This window comes from Tachypleus tridentatus, chromosome 7 (assembly GCF_004210375.1).
Source record: "Tachypleus tridentatus isolate NWPU-2018 chromosome 7, ASM421037v1, whole genome shotgun sequence".
Lineage (NCBI taxonomy): Eukaryota > Metazoa > Arthropoda > Merostomata > Xiphosura > Limulidae > Tachypleus > Tachypleus tridentatus.
In genome coordinates this window covers 140,273,408-140,291,392 of record NC_134831.1, presented here as the reverse complement: position 1 = coordinate 140,291,392, position 17,985 = coordinate 140,273,408, and the positions used below count along the sequence as shown (strand labels likewise).

Genomic DNA, 17,985 nt, shown 5'->3' with positions numbered 1-17,985 from the left:
CTTTCAATATTTTACCTTTTACTTGTGTAACAATTTTTGAAAGTATTTAGCCACAACCATTTTTCTCAGTATTACTAACATTGTAACCACACACTGTCTGCTGGATGATGAAAAGAAAAATTTTGTTCTATTTCGGCAAGCCACGTGGAATCCATAGGCTCGTAAATTACTTTTTGGGCTCAAAATAGTTATCAAAAGCAGTAAAGTTTTCAAAAATGTGTTAGCATACAGTATTATGGTGTGTTTATTTTCACTTTAGTTAATAACTTATCGGTTTATAAGGCTAATATTATGTTTCTATCCACTTGCAAACTTCCAACTGAATAACACTACTGTACTAGTAACTTAAAACCGTTCACAAAAAGTTATCAAAGACTAATTCCATTTAGAAGAGAACAGTTTGTTTTTTTGTAGATCCTGAATTGTTTTCGAAAAATTGATCTACTTGTATTTTACAAAGCCTGGTCAGCATATTTCAGTGCAACAGATTTTTTTGACGGAAAGGACATTATAGAAAAGAAGAAAAAATAAATGTCTATAATCATAAAAAAACGCATTTAATAAAGGCCTCCCACTGGTTCAGTGGTATGTCTGCGGACTTCCAACGCTAAAAACCGAGTTTTGATACCCATGGTGGGCAAAGCACAGATAGCCAATTACGTAGCTTTGTGCTTAATTTAAAACAACAACAATTTAGTAAAGAAATAAAAAAGCTTACGGAACACTACAATCTTTGTGAAAGTATACTTTTCTTCACAAAATATAAATAATAAAAAAATACAACTTGAACTTAAAGCTATGACACTAGGCGATAATATGGAACCAAAACTCTTAAGCCTTTGAAACTTTTAATAATTTGCAGGGATAAAATCGTATGTTTAAGAAGGACGTCAGTTTCTAAAACATGAACTTGAAATGAGGAAACACGACACATGGAGAGAAAACGAAATTAGGGAAAATATGATCATAGTTGTAAACGATTTTAAGAATCAAATAAGAACTTAAAATTAAATCTACGAGAATAACAACTGAGTGTTCAGGGTTCGCACCATGATGCTGTTGAATTAACTTTGCACATTTAGTTGTTGAGGAGAAATAGGTTATAATAGTAAAAGCCAATTCCGGTTTTCAGTTTAAGGCCAAACGTTGTAGCGGCTGATGCTAGTGATTGGATGGCCTCTGAAGATTAAGAACTGTAATGCCTGAAACAAGGTTTCTAACATAACTGTTTATCCATCGTAAGCATCAGGTATATTTATTCAGATTGAAAATACCAGTACCTAACACCAGTAAGCAAGAAAACACCAGCATGAACAAGTTGGTTAAGATGTTGCTAACTGGAATAGAAAAGCGAAGTTTTCATGGGGTAGACACGCATACAAGACCATGCTGGCCAACCCAGTGGAAGACAAGTTGATTATCAATATGGATTTTTTTTTTTTTAATTTCGCACAAAGCTACTCGAGGGCTATCTGTGCTAGCCGTCCCTAATTTAGCAGTGTAAGACTAGAGGGAAGGCAGCTAGTGATCACCACCCACCGCCAACTCTTGGGCTACTCTTTTACCAACGAATAGTGAGATTAACCATCACATTATAACGCCCCCACGGCTGAAAGGGCGAGCATGTTTGGCGTGACGGGGATGCGAACCCGCGACCCTCAGATTACGAGTCGCACGCCTTAACACGCTTGGCCATGCCGGGCCAATTTAAAATGTGCTGATCACAGTTTTCTGGTAGGTGCTGCGATCTGTCAAAAGCTGTAAAAACTGTCGTTGGAAGTTACCTAACTAATTACAACTTATGTCAGGCTTTTGGAACACCTTCCTCAGTATCGTCTTTCTCTATTTTTTCAATTCTCGTGATTTTTATTTCAGTATAAGTTATTAGTTCCCTAGAAGCTACATTTATTTTTACAAATATTAAAATATTTTTTATCACTTTAGTAGGCTGTCATCGATAATAGAAGAAACTGTGGCTTATTATTTTGCTTGTTTGCTTTGAATTTCGCGCAAAGCTACACAAGGGATATCTATAACTTGTTAGGGCGAGGATGTTTGGTGTGACCGGAATTCGAACCCACGACCCTCTGATTATGAGTCGAGTGCTTTAACCACCTGGTCATGTTGGGCCTATCATTGTGGAAGTAGTAACATCTGAAAGAAACGTGGCCATTGGTTGAGCATCGCTGATGTAAGAAGTAAATTAAGACAAGAAAAAGATAATTATAAATAAAAATAATCTTTCCCCATCAAAGAGGTATGGCTTCGAAAGGTGAAAAGGTTTTGGTTAATTTATGGTTTTAGCTTATAATATTTTGTTTTGTTAAGACTGAATTTTTTTTTTAAGTTAGTTGTAAGATGAGGTGTTTGATGGTGAAAATGTTTATAAATATAAAATACAACGTATTACACAGTTTGGAAGGTAAGGTTTCAAACAAAGTAAAAGTAACTATATTGTCATATCCAAGAACTGGACAGATAGAACATCTTGTACTGTTTAACAACACAAACAGCAGAAACACCTTTATATTACAGAGGATAATGTAGGGAAATTAATTAAACGATATGTTTTGATAAAAAAGAAAAATGATGAAACAAAAATAATTTGGTATCAAGGGCAATACGATGTAGTAAAGTAAACTAAAAAACTAGCCGTCCCTAATTTAGTAGTGTGAGACTAGTGGAAAGGCAACTAGTCATCACCACCCACCGCCAACTCTTGGACTACTCTTTTACCAACGAATAAGTGGGATTGACGGTAACATAATAACGCCCCCACGGCTGAAAGGGCGAGTATATTTGGTGCGACTGGGATTACGAGTCGAACACATTAACCCACCTGGCCATGCTGGGCCTGGCTATTTAGGAGAAAAATTAAATTGAGCATTTTATAACTCTGAGCTACAAAGAGTTATAAAGTCTTCTACTGATGTTTATAAAGTTGAATAAATATTACCTGGACGATAAAAAGGCATAAGAAAATTTTGTAAAATAAAATATCCTGATAAATTTAGTAGTTGGATGCTTCAAACAAATCTGAGTTGCCTGCCATATAAAGTGCTATTCATACTTATATATATCTTGTTATTTAACAAGGAATAGTTGTATGTGACGTCACCTAGTAACAGTTATATAAATTATCCTGCTAATAATAATCTCACAAACTATATGACTCATCTTCCGAGATCTATTAACCTTGAAGGTTCTTGGGAAGTAACCACATTGTTGGCATAACATGCCTGATGGGACACGATGGATATCATACTTTTCAGGCTATCATTCTGCTGCCATAATAAATTATACTACACCAAGTGGTTGCAAAGAACCTGAAGATTTGATTAAAATCTTAAATTAAGTAGAAGATACACTTCCTAAACCTGACAATGAACGTATATTTACTTATGATTCATTCATCCAAAAAGTGAGTGTGAACGTAAATGATGGAGCCTCTATAACATTCGATCCTGTGCTATCAGTTAGGCCCGGCATGGCCAAAATATCTGTTTCTGAACAAATTTTCAGACTAAAGAGATCGATATAAAGGACGACATTGGTCGACCTATCCACTTGAACATGAAGAATGATCGTAAACCTCTACCTTCACAATCATGCGAGTTCCTTACAAACAAGAACCGCACGTTTAAGGCGCATATTATGATTTTCAAATGGGAAACGGTTTCTCTTATTATAATGGTAGCTAATGGCAACAGGGACATGAACTGAGAGACGTTTCAAGCAATATATTTCGTTCTGCTATACTATTTCTGATGAAAAAAGAGCATTAACCTTAAGAAAACAAGCACTTAAATCAGGTATAAAATTTCTATCTTATGTCATAAGGGAAACCTTTTGTCAATGTCGAAAAACGACAAGCAATACAAGGAGTTCAAAATCTGGCTAGAGAAGTTCTATATCAGAAAAGGAAGAAAGAAAGGTCCCATGATCAGAATACCTAGAGCTAAAACATGAAGAACATGAAAAGTTTTGTCTGAGCTAGACTTACTTTCTCTTCCTCACACACAAACAGTTTGGGGAAGGTCAGTGAACTGAATGTCATCCTCTATCTTTTGCGACCAACAGAGGACCTATTGAATTTTCTACATCATTACCAGAAGATAAATATTTTGATCTAGCACAATCATATCTTCATGTAAATACAAAGATTGTCAAGCCTGATGGTACCGATATAAAAAAGGATGAAGATAACTCTGCATCTGTACACTTGTTACTTCATTCTCTGTTTCCTCAAGTAGGTGTACACCTCAATGATAAACTCATTTCTTTATCTCATCTCACAACCTTTACGCATATACGGTCTACACAGAAACTTTACTAAGTTATAATGGTAAAGCCAATAGCAACCATTTGACACTGTCCACGTTGATAAAACATGCAGCAAGCAACTTTAATTATCTCGATTTTAATGATGGAGAGAATGACGGAATAAAAAATGTGTACACATATAAACGTGGTAGTCAAATAAACGACATTTTCTTAATATTGCACGTGTTATGGTGTCAGTTGCTTAATAACGCTTTGGTTATAAAATTCGAGGTAACTTAACTCGGGAGTTATATAAATGTCTTGTCCTTACTGTGAAATGTTTGTTACACAAATTAATTGGAGTGTAGTTACGAGTTATATGTATTTGCCTTTAAGATGCTTTGTTAGAATTATTTTTGAATTCGAAGACACCATTTAGGAATTCTGGTTGCTGTTATTAAGTGTAAATCTACATTGAAGTATCTGATCTGTGACCACAACGAGTATAAATCCTAATTTTAAGAGTTACTTCCTTCATACTTACCACTGAGCTATTGTGGGCTTCTTGGAATGCTTTTTTTTAAGCAAAGCCACATTAGGTTATCTGCTGTGACAGGGGAATCGAATCTTGAATTTTTGTTTTTAAGTCCATAAACTTACTACTGAATCACTGAAAGACTTGTTAGTATACTCCGACAGGTGTTTATATAATTTAATATCATTGGCAACAGATGATAACAAACTAAAATGGGGAAACTGAGGTATTCTATTTTCCCCACACTTTCCTTACCCATCGAATGAAAAACTACTTATATATGAAGATTTCAGTTTTTGGTCTACTGTGCAAGAAATCGAAATGGCTGGTTCTACACACAACAAATTCACTAAAATAAAATGCATATATTTCTTATAGAGGTTTCAGTTGTAAGTCAAAAAATATAGTATTCTCGAATCAGATGCTCACTGAGCCTACTACGTATACAATACACAATGCACATTCTAAAATGAGGATGCATTAGCACAGATGTTGACCTTCTTAACTTTCGTCAGTAATGGTAAACTAATACAAAAGACAAAAATAATAACATCACGAAAAATCAATTCAATCCCTAACACGTAGGTTAAAGAGCAACCTTCAACAACTTTCTCAAAATAAAATTAACATCCTGGGTAAATTAATCTACAATATTAACTTAGAAAATATACAATAAAGAAAAAGGAATACCAACACATCTCGTTTGCCAAACGACAAAGAATTGCGGAATGGTAATCAACGAATTACATTTCAAAACTAGATTTAAAATTATGTCTACCATAAAATGTTAAGAAGAAAAGAAGGCATTTCACTCAAACGGTGCAGTTTAAGTAGCTCTAACATTTTAAAGGAAGATGTAACGATTTTTTACATTTGTGTGATGGTAAACGGAAGCTGACACTGACTATGACCGTGGAACAAAATCATAATATTTTGTCTTTGTCTTGTAAAATTTGTAAACTAATATGTAACATATATAATATTAAAATGCAGTAGTGGAAAAAGGTTTTGCATATAAAAACGTTTTAAAAATGTTCTTTGGAATCATCGTCTGTTTTGAGGCCCTAATGCATCTAAGTTTAAATGTGTTTCATGAATGATGTAACACTGCCTAATTATCAGATCATTAGCTTTATAGACTATTTGAGTGTGTTGTTTAAGCCGTTTTCTTGGCTATAAATAGAAGCTCTTAATGAGCGTCAGTTTAAAAGCCTACCTACTATAACGTGTGTGTGATGAGACTATGGCCAAGACTTAAGAGTTACTTACCTCCACGGATAAAATCAATCATTGTTTCTTTGAGCAGATATAGATTATTGACAAGGCAGATTACAAGAATTAAATTTAAGCAGGTTACTGTGGACTGCTGGATCCAGAGATATAGAAAGACTGGCTTATACTGTAAGGGAAAGGGTGAAAAAAACCCAACTTCCATGGCAGTTGACGATCGTGTTCTAAGATCCATGAACCTCTATAACCATCGAATGTCATCCACAAAAGTCAAAACACAGCATATCAGGAAATTTCAGAGGTCTTTCACTGCACTTACTGTCTGGTTTGACTTTTGTTCAGCCAGTCTCAAAGAAAGAAACCTCACGAGCAAGATGAAGCTCAAATAGACCAATAAGCATGCTGACTGGACTTAAAACAATTTGGAGCAAAACGATCTCCAACGAATCAAAGTTCAACTTGCATGGATCTGATGGGAATCATTTTATATGGCGTCGATGTGAAGAAGTTCATCCAGCGTGTTTGAATGCAACTGTTAAGCAGTTATAGGGTCAACTGATAAAGGGATTCACTACTGGCCAGAGTGAAAGGTGTTGCCAATGCTAGCGAAAACATCGAGCTTCACGTATCCCAGATAAAATCAATTCGGGATCAGGATCACTTTGGTGAAACCAACCTGTGCATGTTTCCAGGATCAGGATCACTTTGGTGAAACTAGCATGTGCATGTTTCCAGGATCAGAATCACTTTGGTGAAACTAGCCTGTGCATGTTTACAGGATCAGGATCACTTTGGTGAAACTAGCCTGTGCTTATTTTCAGAATGATTCTGCTTTATGCCACAGGGTTAATGAGGATGGCATTATTCATGCACTATATGCAATAGACACGAAATAATGAAGAAACGTCACTCTACAATTACTGAAAATACATCTAAGGTTTTGCTTTAATGATTCAGATTAAGGACTATCGTCAAAGAGTTTTGTTTGTTTTAAATTTCGCGCAAAGCTACACGAGGGCTATCTGCATTAGCCGTCCCTAATTTAACAGTGCAAGACTAGAGGGAAGGCAGCTTGTCATCACCACCCACCACCACCTCTTGGAGTACTCTTTTACCAACGAATAGTAGGAATGACCTTCACATTATAATGCCCCTACGGTTGAAAGGGCAAGCATGTTTAGTGTGACGGGGATTCGAACCTGCGATCGTCAGATTACGAGTCGAATGCCTTAACCACCTGGCCATGCCGAGCCTCGTCAAAGAGAGAAAATCGAGACACTGCATTGGCCAGATAACAGTCCAGATCTCAATTATATTTAAAACTACTGAAGGGTAATGGATAATAAAGTATAAGAGATGAAATTGAGAAGCACCTTGGAACTGTAGGAAGCCCTAATCCACGTGTTCCATCACGATCTCCTACCTGCCTACACTCAGTCTTTTGTGTTACAACGATGTTAAGCAATTATCAAGAACACAAAGGCCACAACAATTTAGTAAAACAAGGAACAGACTTTTTTTTTTGCCAATTACATTAGTGGCATTATTTTCATATTTGCCAAGTATTTATTGATTATTTGCTGTGTTAAGTTTGTGACAGTTGATTTGTTAATAAAGATGCATACATGTATTTGGTTGACTAAAATATGAGTCAGCTTACAGCATACAATCTCCATATCTATTTTGCACTAGCTCTAACACTTCAACGATGTACAATCTCGTACAAATTACGGGAACCAAGAGAAGTATGAGAAGGTGATGCAATAAGTTTTCACCATTGTAAATATGAAAACGGTGAGGAAAAATGATATAGAAGGTGAATGCTAGGAAAATGTCACTCCTCTATGATGTGAAAATAAACTACATTAGAGTACAGGTACATATTGATAATTGACGCTGTGACTGGTCTTACCTAAACAAATTAGTAAATGTCACGCCAGTATATAGCCTATGCCCATCTGTAGTGGTGTGAATTCAGTCACGACTACAATAAGTTATATGAGTGATAAGCGTGCAGAAACCAAAAATTTGACTAGTCATGGACATTCCATGCTAAACATTGTGGCAAGACTCGGCATTTAAATAACAATTCTATGTAAAACTTTTAGTTTGTTTGTTTTGAATTTCGCGCAAAGCTATTCAAGGGCACTCTGCGCTAGCCGTCCCTAATTTAGCAGTGTAAGACTAGAGGAAAGGCAGCTAGTCATTACCACCCACCGCCAACTCTTAGGCTACTATTTTACCAACGGATAGTGGGATTGACCGTGACATTATAATGCCCCCACGGCTGAAAGGGCGAGCATGTTTGGTGCGACTGGAAAACTGTTGGAAGGGGGTGTGTTAAAACTGGCAATAACAGAACTGGAAGAAGAACAATTGAAATTTTCCAAATGTGGTTTGAAGTATCACGTGATATTTCTTTACAAGATATCTGGTAATCGAGTTCAAATCTTAAAAACTAACTTACTGTAAGTACATATGTAGATGTTATTTCTGAAACAATAAATTACACATCATCATAAAGCGATATCAACGTACATGCAATTGTTCGAAAACTGCTTTTGAAAAGGAGAACAAAATTAATGTACACAATGTAATATCTGTACTCGGTTCACTTCAGGAATTGAGCCTCGGATTTACTGCCGACACAATGAAATGGGGGAACAGTAATCAAATTAAAAGATTGAAGATGACCTGAGACCGCAAATATTGAAACTTATGAAACTGAAACCACGTGCGCTTTATAGATGAATCCAACTTCAAATTATTTGGTAACAATCCCAAACAGCTTGTAAGACGAGAATGATATGAACTTCAATGTACAATATGTAAAGTAAAACACGAAGGGGATCAGAAAAGTTTAAGGCTATATCTCAACCAAGAGTGTCGGTGATCTTCACAAAATTGCTGTCACAATATGAGTGCTGAACAGTATACGAAGATTTGGATTTATCATATCATTCTCTCAGAAACACCACTCATCAGGCAGATATTTATTTTCCAGCAAGAAAATCGTCCAAAGAAGAGGGTAAGTTTGGTAAAAAAAATTATGTAGTGCAGGTACTGATGAAATTTATCACAACAATGGCTTAGTATGCAGAATATCTCACATGGACATCCTTGAGTATGCACAGAGAAGCAAAAAACGACCAAACATCTTGATCAAACTGTGTGGAGTAACGGAAGACATTTGAAATAATATTACAAAATTGTACATTGTTCAACTGTTTGATCACATGGAAAAGTTCAGTCCTCTATGTAAAGCAAAGGACTCAGATATTAGTTCATTAAATAACTTTTCTTTCCTTTAGCACTTTCTGAGATAGTACCATTAGTAAATTCACCATGTAATCATCATTGCCAGTTGTTTATAACTCCTATAGGTGTATCACTTGTGTGTTTCTATAATTATTTATATTCCTATTTTACACTGTATATAAACGGGTATCAAAACCCAGTCTATAAGTTCACAGACTTATTGCTGGGAAAATGGGGGGGGGGGCAAGTGATAAATCAACGTAATTCAACCTTTTACTATCATACTATAGAGAAAAAAGTACAACTTACAAAGACTAGTAACACAGAACACACAAATATGCATCGTTACAATAGTTTATACATGCAGTATTATTTAGATCCAGCAAGGTTATAATTACAAAAGTAATACAATTATGCATTATCATTATTGTTATATTTGTTGTCAAAATAATGAGGAATTTTATTCAATTCGTTGTATATTTTCGCACAAAAAATACTGAAGTCTAAAATATGAACCACATTTATATAAATAAATAAATTTCACTTGTATCACAAGTCAACCGAATTCTACAATGCTAAGTGGAAATATACTTATTTTTATCTTTTTTTACATTTAATTAGTGCCTAATCTCAGCGCTGTGAATCTTGAAAATGAACTAGTTTTGTTTTCGAAAGTTCGAAAGAAATGTGATAAATAACCAGAGTAGTTTTAAAATATTATATATATTTTTTTCAGTTTCTTTCACGTTTCTTACTGGGTGCTTTTTTTCAGCTGATAGTTTGTTGTTGTTGTTTTTTTTGTAAATTGGTTTTGTAATGTTAAAAATAAACCTGTGTGAAATAAAAACTATTATAAGAAAGTTTCGTTAAAATAACAAAAAATATAATAATATACCGATCACACTATATCTGTTATATTCACTGCTACCGAGGTATTCCATGAATATCAGTGCTTATTAAGCCGGTTGAAATATGTCTAGAATATGCCATAGAATTTGATAAACTGAATTTATTAGCGACAAACAATAAAGAATAACATAGTTAAAATACACATTTCTTTACAAAACTCATTTATTATTATCGTTTTATTATTTATGTTATCCCTTTGCGCAGTAGATAAAATTGACCCTGAACATCAAATGTTTGAAGAACTGTTTCAATGGGAACTAGATTTAGGTTTATGATTTTTATTAAATTAAATTATTCATTTAAGATTTGAAACAGTATCAACAAAAGTATGTTTCGTAACATGGATAAAGAAAAGCAAAACAACTGCAACTTGGGATAGCTACAACGTTAAACAAAAACATTAAGAGATCTTTAAGCCTCATAAGTGTATTATTGTGCAGAATTATGAACGGACTTTGTTGCCCGCTGAAAGCTACAGCAAGAAGGCCGAAAGTTCGCAATAAAAATATTTTAACTTAAAATCCGTTAATATTCCTACAGAAAAAAAAACAGTAATACTTAATTGCATCAAAAGCAACTGTGGTAGGTCGTTTAGTTTAAAAATGAAAAGTTGGTTTATCACGAATGTTTGAATTTAGTTAAAATTATACAGCGTTTATAAAGCATGAAGTGTCGTTCTGCGTAACGCTCCGCTTATGTATACAGTAGGCTTAGATTTAACAGTTGCGGATGGCTAGTTGTTACGTCAGTCATTTTATTTCTGAGAAAGGATAATAACAACCATCAGTACTACAAAATATTTCTAAATACTCTCAAATATAATAAATATATTAAAGCTTTCCTACCTCAATTCAATCTTGAGTGTTGGACCTGAAAACTCTAACCCTCACTAACAAAACCCAAATGACTTATGGTTGAACTAGGCGGTTCCTAAGATTGTCTTATTAAAGTACTTGATTGCTATTTGCTATTATTAAGATACAGTAACTGGGATCTTCCTGTTCCTGTTAGAAGCCTTTGTTTTGATTCGCTGTTATTTTGAGGACTACGTTTTAGTCACATAACACACAATAAGTTATCAGTAGTCGTTGAAAAACTTAGGGGAGCATATTTATAGGGCGATAAAAATAATTGTGGAAATACAGTAAGGTAAAAATCCGTAATTTTGCTAAGCCTAAATTACACTAGATAGAATATGTAATTTTGGGTTAACCATTTTATACAGATACGTATATACTTCACTCTATTTCCAAGAGGGTCAAATATAAATAAAATTCGTTGTCAGTAGAGTTCTTAAAATACAGAATAATTTTATTTTACTTATTATTAACATAGAAATCCTAAAAAAAAAATTAACCGACCTAAAAGTAGGTGCTACAAATTAAAAAAATATACAAAATGCCAATTTTTAGACCTATAGCAGAGGTCGATTATGGTCTAGATGACACGTAATTTGTCCTGCTACACGGTAAATTAGGTTTTGACCAACAGAGAAATTTATATCGTCATTCACAGTGCTTAAAATATTCATTTCTATACATATAGATAACTGCTATCTGATCTGTCCGTCTCTCATTAGAACTGATAGATTAGAAGTGAGGCAGCTAATCAACAGCACCAATAGGAAATTTTTCAGCTACTCTGAAATGATGGAATGGTGTTTTGTTCTTTGTCCGCCATTTTTAGAGCAAACCCATACTTTCCAAGCTACTAAGCACACATTTATGGTAACGGGATGTGATCCATGAATCCTCAAAATCACCGTCAAGCATGCAAACTATTTGTGAGAAGTAGTGAAATTTAGTAATCGAAACCTAAAGGACATTTTTCAGTATTTTTGAAACAACATGTACCAATTTTATTTGTTGTTTTCTTAAGGATAATATAATTATCTATATTTTAAAAATCTGTTTAACAAATTAATCTTTGATTACAGAAAACATCCTGCATTTTTATATTATAGTTATATATTAATTTTTTTCTGTCTTTAGTCTTTGTTGTTTTTAACTTAGGAACATATAACACCAAGACATGAAAATAATATATATTGTAAACTCAGTCACTACAACTTTTGCTACTAACATTTCACTTTGTCGTATTCATCATGTAGTGTTACTGTTTGTTTGTTGTTAAGCACAAAGCTACACAATGGGCTATCTGTGCTATGCCACGACGAGTATTGAAATCCAGTTTTTAGAGACTTTCCGCAGAATAACCGAGAAGCCATAGACGCTTAGTTGATCATTGAGACTGCTTTTTATTTTCTTATTTTCTACTTTATCTAAAAGCTATAAAAACAGATACGATAATTAAAAATTAACAGTGATCCAGAAAAGACTATCTGCTGAGTCCACCGAGGGGAATCGAACCCATGATTTTAGAACAATTAGTGTCAGAACAAGCATGTTTATAACATGAAAATATAAACGACACAGGACTAAAATACTATAAAAATTAGAAGAATAGCTGGAGTGTAAAGAATTATTTTAATAACCTATAAATAAAAAAGACAGATATTACTTTTCCAAAAACTACATTAATAAATATTAGGTCATGAAATACGTTCATTGACAGAGTTGACTGTGACAATTCACAACTTCTACTACCATATGTATGTGTTTTAAATCATTATGTTATACAATAGAGTATAATATGACGGTAAAAGTGGAGTATTTCACATCATGCTGGTCATAGTCGGGCAAAACTAAATAATGACAACTAAGTGAGAAAGAAATGAGTTTAGACTGGCAGTACCTAGAGAAATAATACGCTCTAGGGTCATACTTAAACAGATTAATCATGAACTTTCTACTGCAAATCAGAACAACAATTTTTGAAAGAAAATTATGTGAATATAGAGTTTATGGTATAAACAAACCACGCTTTTTTTATCCCATCCTATTCTAATTCAACTTTATTACTAAAACAAACCTTTTCCTATATGCATATTGTGATAAGTTACGTGTATCACGATAGAAATCCCAAAATTCACAACAAAAATCCAGTAAAGTTTACAAAAGTGTAAAACATCTAATGAATAATAACAAGATACCGTAAATCTAATACTATTAATATTCAAAACAATCCTTTAGAAATGACCAACTAAATTATTGTTAAGGGTACTACAAACAAAAACTAAAAATTGATACAATTAAATAAAATAATAATAACATAAAACATGATAATTTATTAAAGAAAATAGAAATTAAAAACACAATGAGACAAACCGAACTCAGTTTATTATAGATTTAAAAGTAAAAACCTGGCACTCAAAGTACATTAAATAAAACAGATGAAACTGAATTAAAACCCTAAATCTACAAGAGAATATACCAATATTAGAATGCAGGTGCTAATGACTGTGAAAATGAGCTTTACAGAATACGTTTGGACTGTTGTACTTTTTCGAAGCCTGATGGATGGTACTGCAAGCTATGTGGAAGAAACTGCTCAACATTTCCTCAGTCAGCACATATCTCCCTAGTATCTCTTCTGCTAGTAATCTTCTTATCCGAGTAGTTTTCATGCATCCATTCATTGTACCATCTGAGCTAACCAGTGATAGCAACAAAACTTTCCAACCATCCACCCACTATATACTCCAATGAAATTTCTTTTTCCCTTTTCGCTCCAAACCTCGTTAAGGATGCAGCCACTTCTTAAGCCAAGGTTCTTTTGCCTAATGCTGTCTTCCGTATGACATAGTACAAAATAGTGCTGTTTCTTCACAATGCCTGTATCACGCTGGTATGATATATTCAAGTAAAGTTGTCTGTTAAGTGCTATTTAGCTTAGCTCTAGCTGTGTGTCTTGTGGCACCAGAGGTGAATGTGCCATGGCTTTTCTGGAGACAACGTAGCGAGGCAGAATTTAGGACTTGTACAAATGAGAGAGCTCCAACTACGTTCTGTTCTGACTTTCACTAGTGTATAAGGTGACCACTTTAAATCAGATTGATATGTACAAGACCTCTGTCAACGTGAGGGATATCCTGTCTAGCTAAATATAACTCTCTTCATGCAGAGCAGTCAACCACCTCAGTCATTTGAAGCAATCAGATACTCATCACATATTTTTCTGATATTTTATACACATATTTCTCCAACAGTAAGGTTCTGTGACACCGTAAACCAATAGATTGGACATACTGAAAAACATTTCCATAAAGTCTTACATTAAGAGGGTTGCATTGTTTGAAGCTCATCCTACTTGACACTGCAACCTTTTTAAAATGGTAACTGGTAATAAATACAAGTGATTAATTATACCAAATTTTAATTGCTTTATTAAAATTTAGATAAATCTCTGAAATTTGATGTTCCAGATTATGATTTAAAGGTATAAAAAATTGAGGATAAGAGCATTTTACTAAATTACTTGTGTTTATTCACATATTTACACTAAATTTGTGTGAATGAAAGAGTAAAAAATAAAACAAATGAAAAAGGAAGATACTTAATGGAATCTGAATTAGTGGTAACAAAGATAACTAATCGTTAAACTAAAAACTAAACTTGAACATATCGGCATAGATAGATTCACAAATATATCAAAATATCATGATTTTTCAGACTGACCTTGTTCGTTTGAAGACCGGAAGAAATTTTTCTGTCAACTCCCAACAATTCTGGAATCATAACCACAAGATGAATGAATCATAATCAGGAAGCATAATTACAAGATGAGTGAATCACAGTCAAGAATAATAACTACAAAATGAGTGAATCACAATCAGGAATTATAACTACAAGATGAGAAAATTACAACCAGGGATTACAACTACAAGGTGAATGGATCACAAACAGGAACTATAACTACATGATGAATGAATCACGGTCAGGAATTATAGCTACAAGATGAATGAATCACGGTCAGGAATTATAACTACAAGATGAATGAATCACGGTCAGGAATTATAACTACAAGATGAATGAATCACGGTCAGGAATTATAACTACAAGATGAGTGAATCACAACCAGACTATCCTGGATAGCAACATTTACATCTTCCCATTTAACTGTTGGGTTGATAACTTCCCAATATCAGTCTGATGGTTGCTAAGGCCGGGCCCATCCGAACAACCAGAAGAAAGAAACAATAAATAGAACCAAACAGATAACAAATATCACAAAAGATCAATAATGCACTTTTTTCCTTAAAACTCGAACCAAATAAAATCATATATGCAAAAACGGCTCGTTTGGGTTGAGAAAATATTTTACATAGAAGAGCCGTTTTTGCATATATATTTCTCTACAAGTGGGTTTTCTCGACATCACTGACAAATAAAATCATACTATGACAGAAAAAAATCTTAAATTACAAAGAAAAGGTATACATTTTATAGCATAAAGATGCGACAACTGTGTTAGCATCTGTTGAGTTAATTCTGCTTGTGCATAAAGCACATCAAAGTAAAGAGAACTTACTCGCTAGATCTAGCTGACAAAGTGCATAAACACAAACGTTGTTTTGGATAAATTCAACAGTAAAAAAAATCCACGATCATGATTGGTTTTCAAAATAAATAAATGCTGTAAATCTTGAAATCCACGGGAATTATGAGCTCTATCTGATTAGGAGCCGATACAAATCTTGGAAAAATCTGAAAAACGTTTTTTTTTTATTTTTAAATAACTAACTGATAAGTAAATCTCTATTGCTGGAGAAATCTCTAGAATGTATATAATCGTATCTTTAAACTGTTTTCTTACAATAGAAAATCTTTGAAGATTTTGCAAATAAATATCACTACAAGATGAGAAAGTACGATATTGTACCAAAATTGTTTTCTAATAATGTAACTTCAAACAAAACATATCATAATTCAATAGGTCTAGAATTTAGGATGAAACCGAGTTAATTATCAATTTTTACTTACATAACTATTAGAGTTGTTTACTTTAATTTAAATTTAGCAACTTGTTTCAGTTTCTTGTATTCGGTAACTGTTTTCTTTTTACACTTGACTTCTTTCTATACTGTCTCAACAAATTATTAATGATATATAGCTGTTTGCTAGTATTGATTATCCAAAACTGTTACGGTGTTCATAACAGCAGCACTATATTAAAAAGCGCAGTATGAGGAAACGAAATTCGAATGAATCAGTGTTTGTAACATCGTATTTGATTTAACCGTCATATTCAAACAGGTGGTTTTGCTAACTGTAAAATAAGTCAATGCAGATATGTTAAAGAATTATTTTATATTTTTAACTAGCGGTGAAATTAAAAAGAGAATCTGTGGCGTAAAGTCCTAAAAACACCTTAAAATCCTCTAGATATTAGTCAGTATAGATATTAAATCGAAGGCAGAAACACTACAAACCTTTTCAGTTAAGAAAATTGTCTTATTGCAGATAGAAAAGCATTACAATTTTCGAACACGTGTTATCTGTTTAAGCAGAAAGGTTCTTTTCAGATTTAATCCTTGAAATGAAATGTGATTTTTCCATACTGAATGAATTCTGCATGGGGCCCGGCATGGCCAGGTGGGTTAAGGCGTTCGATTCGTCACCTGAGGGTCGCGGGTTAGAATCCCCGTCGCACCAAACATGCTCGCCCTTTCAGCTGTGGGGACGTTATAATGTTACGGTCAATTCTACTATTCGTTGGTAAAAGAGTAGCCCAAGAGTTGGCGGTGGATGGTGGTGACTAGCTGCTTTCCCTCTTGTCTTACACTGTTAAATTAGTGACGACTAGCACAGATAGCCCACGTGTAGTTTTGCACGAAATTAAAAAACAAACAGAAATTCTGCATGGAACATATTTACCAACTTAATGTAGCAGTTATTTTCATGTACATTTCAATAAGTTTTGAAGTAATGATAAAAGAATGTGTAGCTCTTTTCTTCAACTATATGTGAAAACTACAACTGTGAGCGGTAGTAGCCATCATATTTATGAAAATTTTTAACAAAAATAGAACATCTTAGAATAGCTTGTATGAAATAACATATAATATGGTATGAACTTTAACAAACTAACGAGAAGGAAGTTAAATATAAATGTTTAATACAAAGACAAAGGTTATTTGTATGGTTTTAATAAAAAACTGATTTAATGGTACACTTCTGTCTGAAAATATCGGAGCAATGAAGCGTTCATAAAACTAAATGAAACAGAAAACTAGCTTGTATAACACAATTTTGTGTGTGTCAAGTCACATCACATTGAATTTTTTCGAAATAGGAGGAGACAGAGTCGCATAAACCAAAATGGATTTATCAAGATAACATCATTCAATTACTGCCTTCCCACTACAACTTGAGCAACGGGAGTGCAAGAGGACCGTGAGGGTGGATGCCTTAAAACCTTATAAGTGTAATGAGTGTTGGTATAATAAGCCTAAAGTAAAGAACCAAGTGCATAAAAATTTATCATGAAAGGAAAAAATATCGATTCAGTTTTGAACTTAAATCATTTTTGAATTAAACTATTTTCTGTTATATTACCAATGTTTTAAATAATAAATAACCCATTTAATCAATGGAGACCCTAGATTAATAATCTATATAACTATAATATTACTGTCTGTTTTATGTTCATGTAACTGCTTCGCAAAATGTGGATGGATCTTCATCAAAATTTGTATGAGATTCATTAGGTCCATGCGGACGTACATACAGACTTTCAGTTTTGCGTTTTGCAGTTTCTATGGGTGCTTTTGCGTTGTTTACTACTACTTTGCCATCTGTAGAATAGTCACCAAATTTGGCATGAAGATTTGTTGGATCTATGAGAAATACATTCAAATTTTCAGTTTTGTATCGTTTTTTTTGGACGTT

General features: G+C 33.7%; 1 protein-coding gene across 1 annotated transcript in view; it reads right to left on the bottom strand.

Moving 5' to 3' along the window:
* The window catches only part of LOC143256744 (uncharacterized), a 79,172-nt gene that overhangs the window by 34,209 nt on the left and 26,978 nt on the right, over positions 1 to 17,985 (bottom strand). Inside the window, exon 2 of the mRNA XM_076514379.1 lies at positions 14,773 to 14,822. The gene's annotated coding sequence lies outside the window, so the exon portion shown is untranslated. The remainder of the gene's footprint in view (positions 1 to 14,772; positions 14,823 to 17,985) is intronic.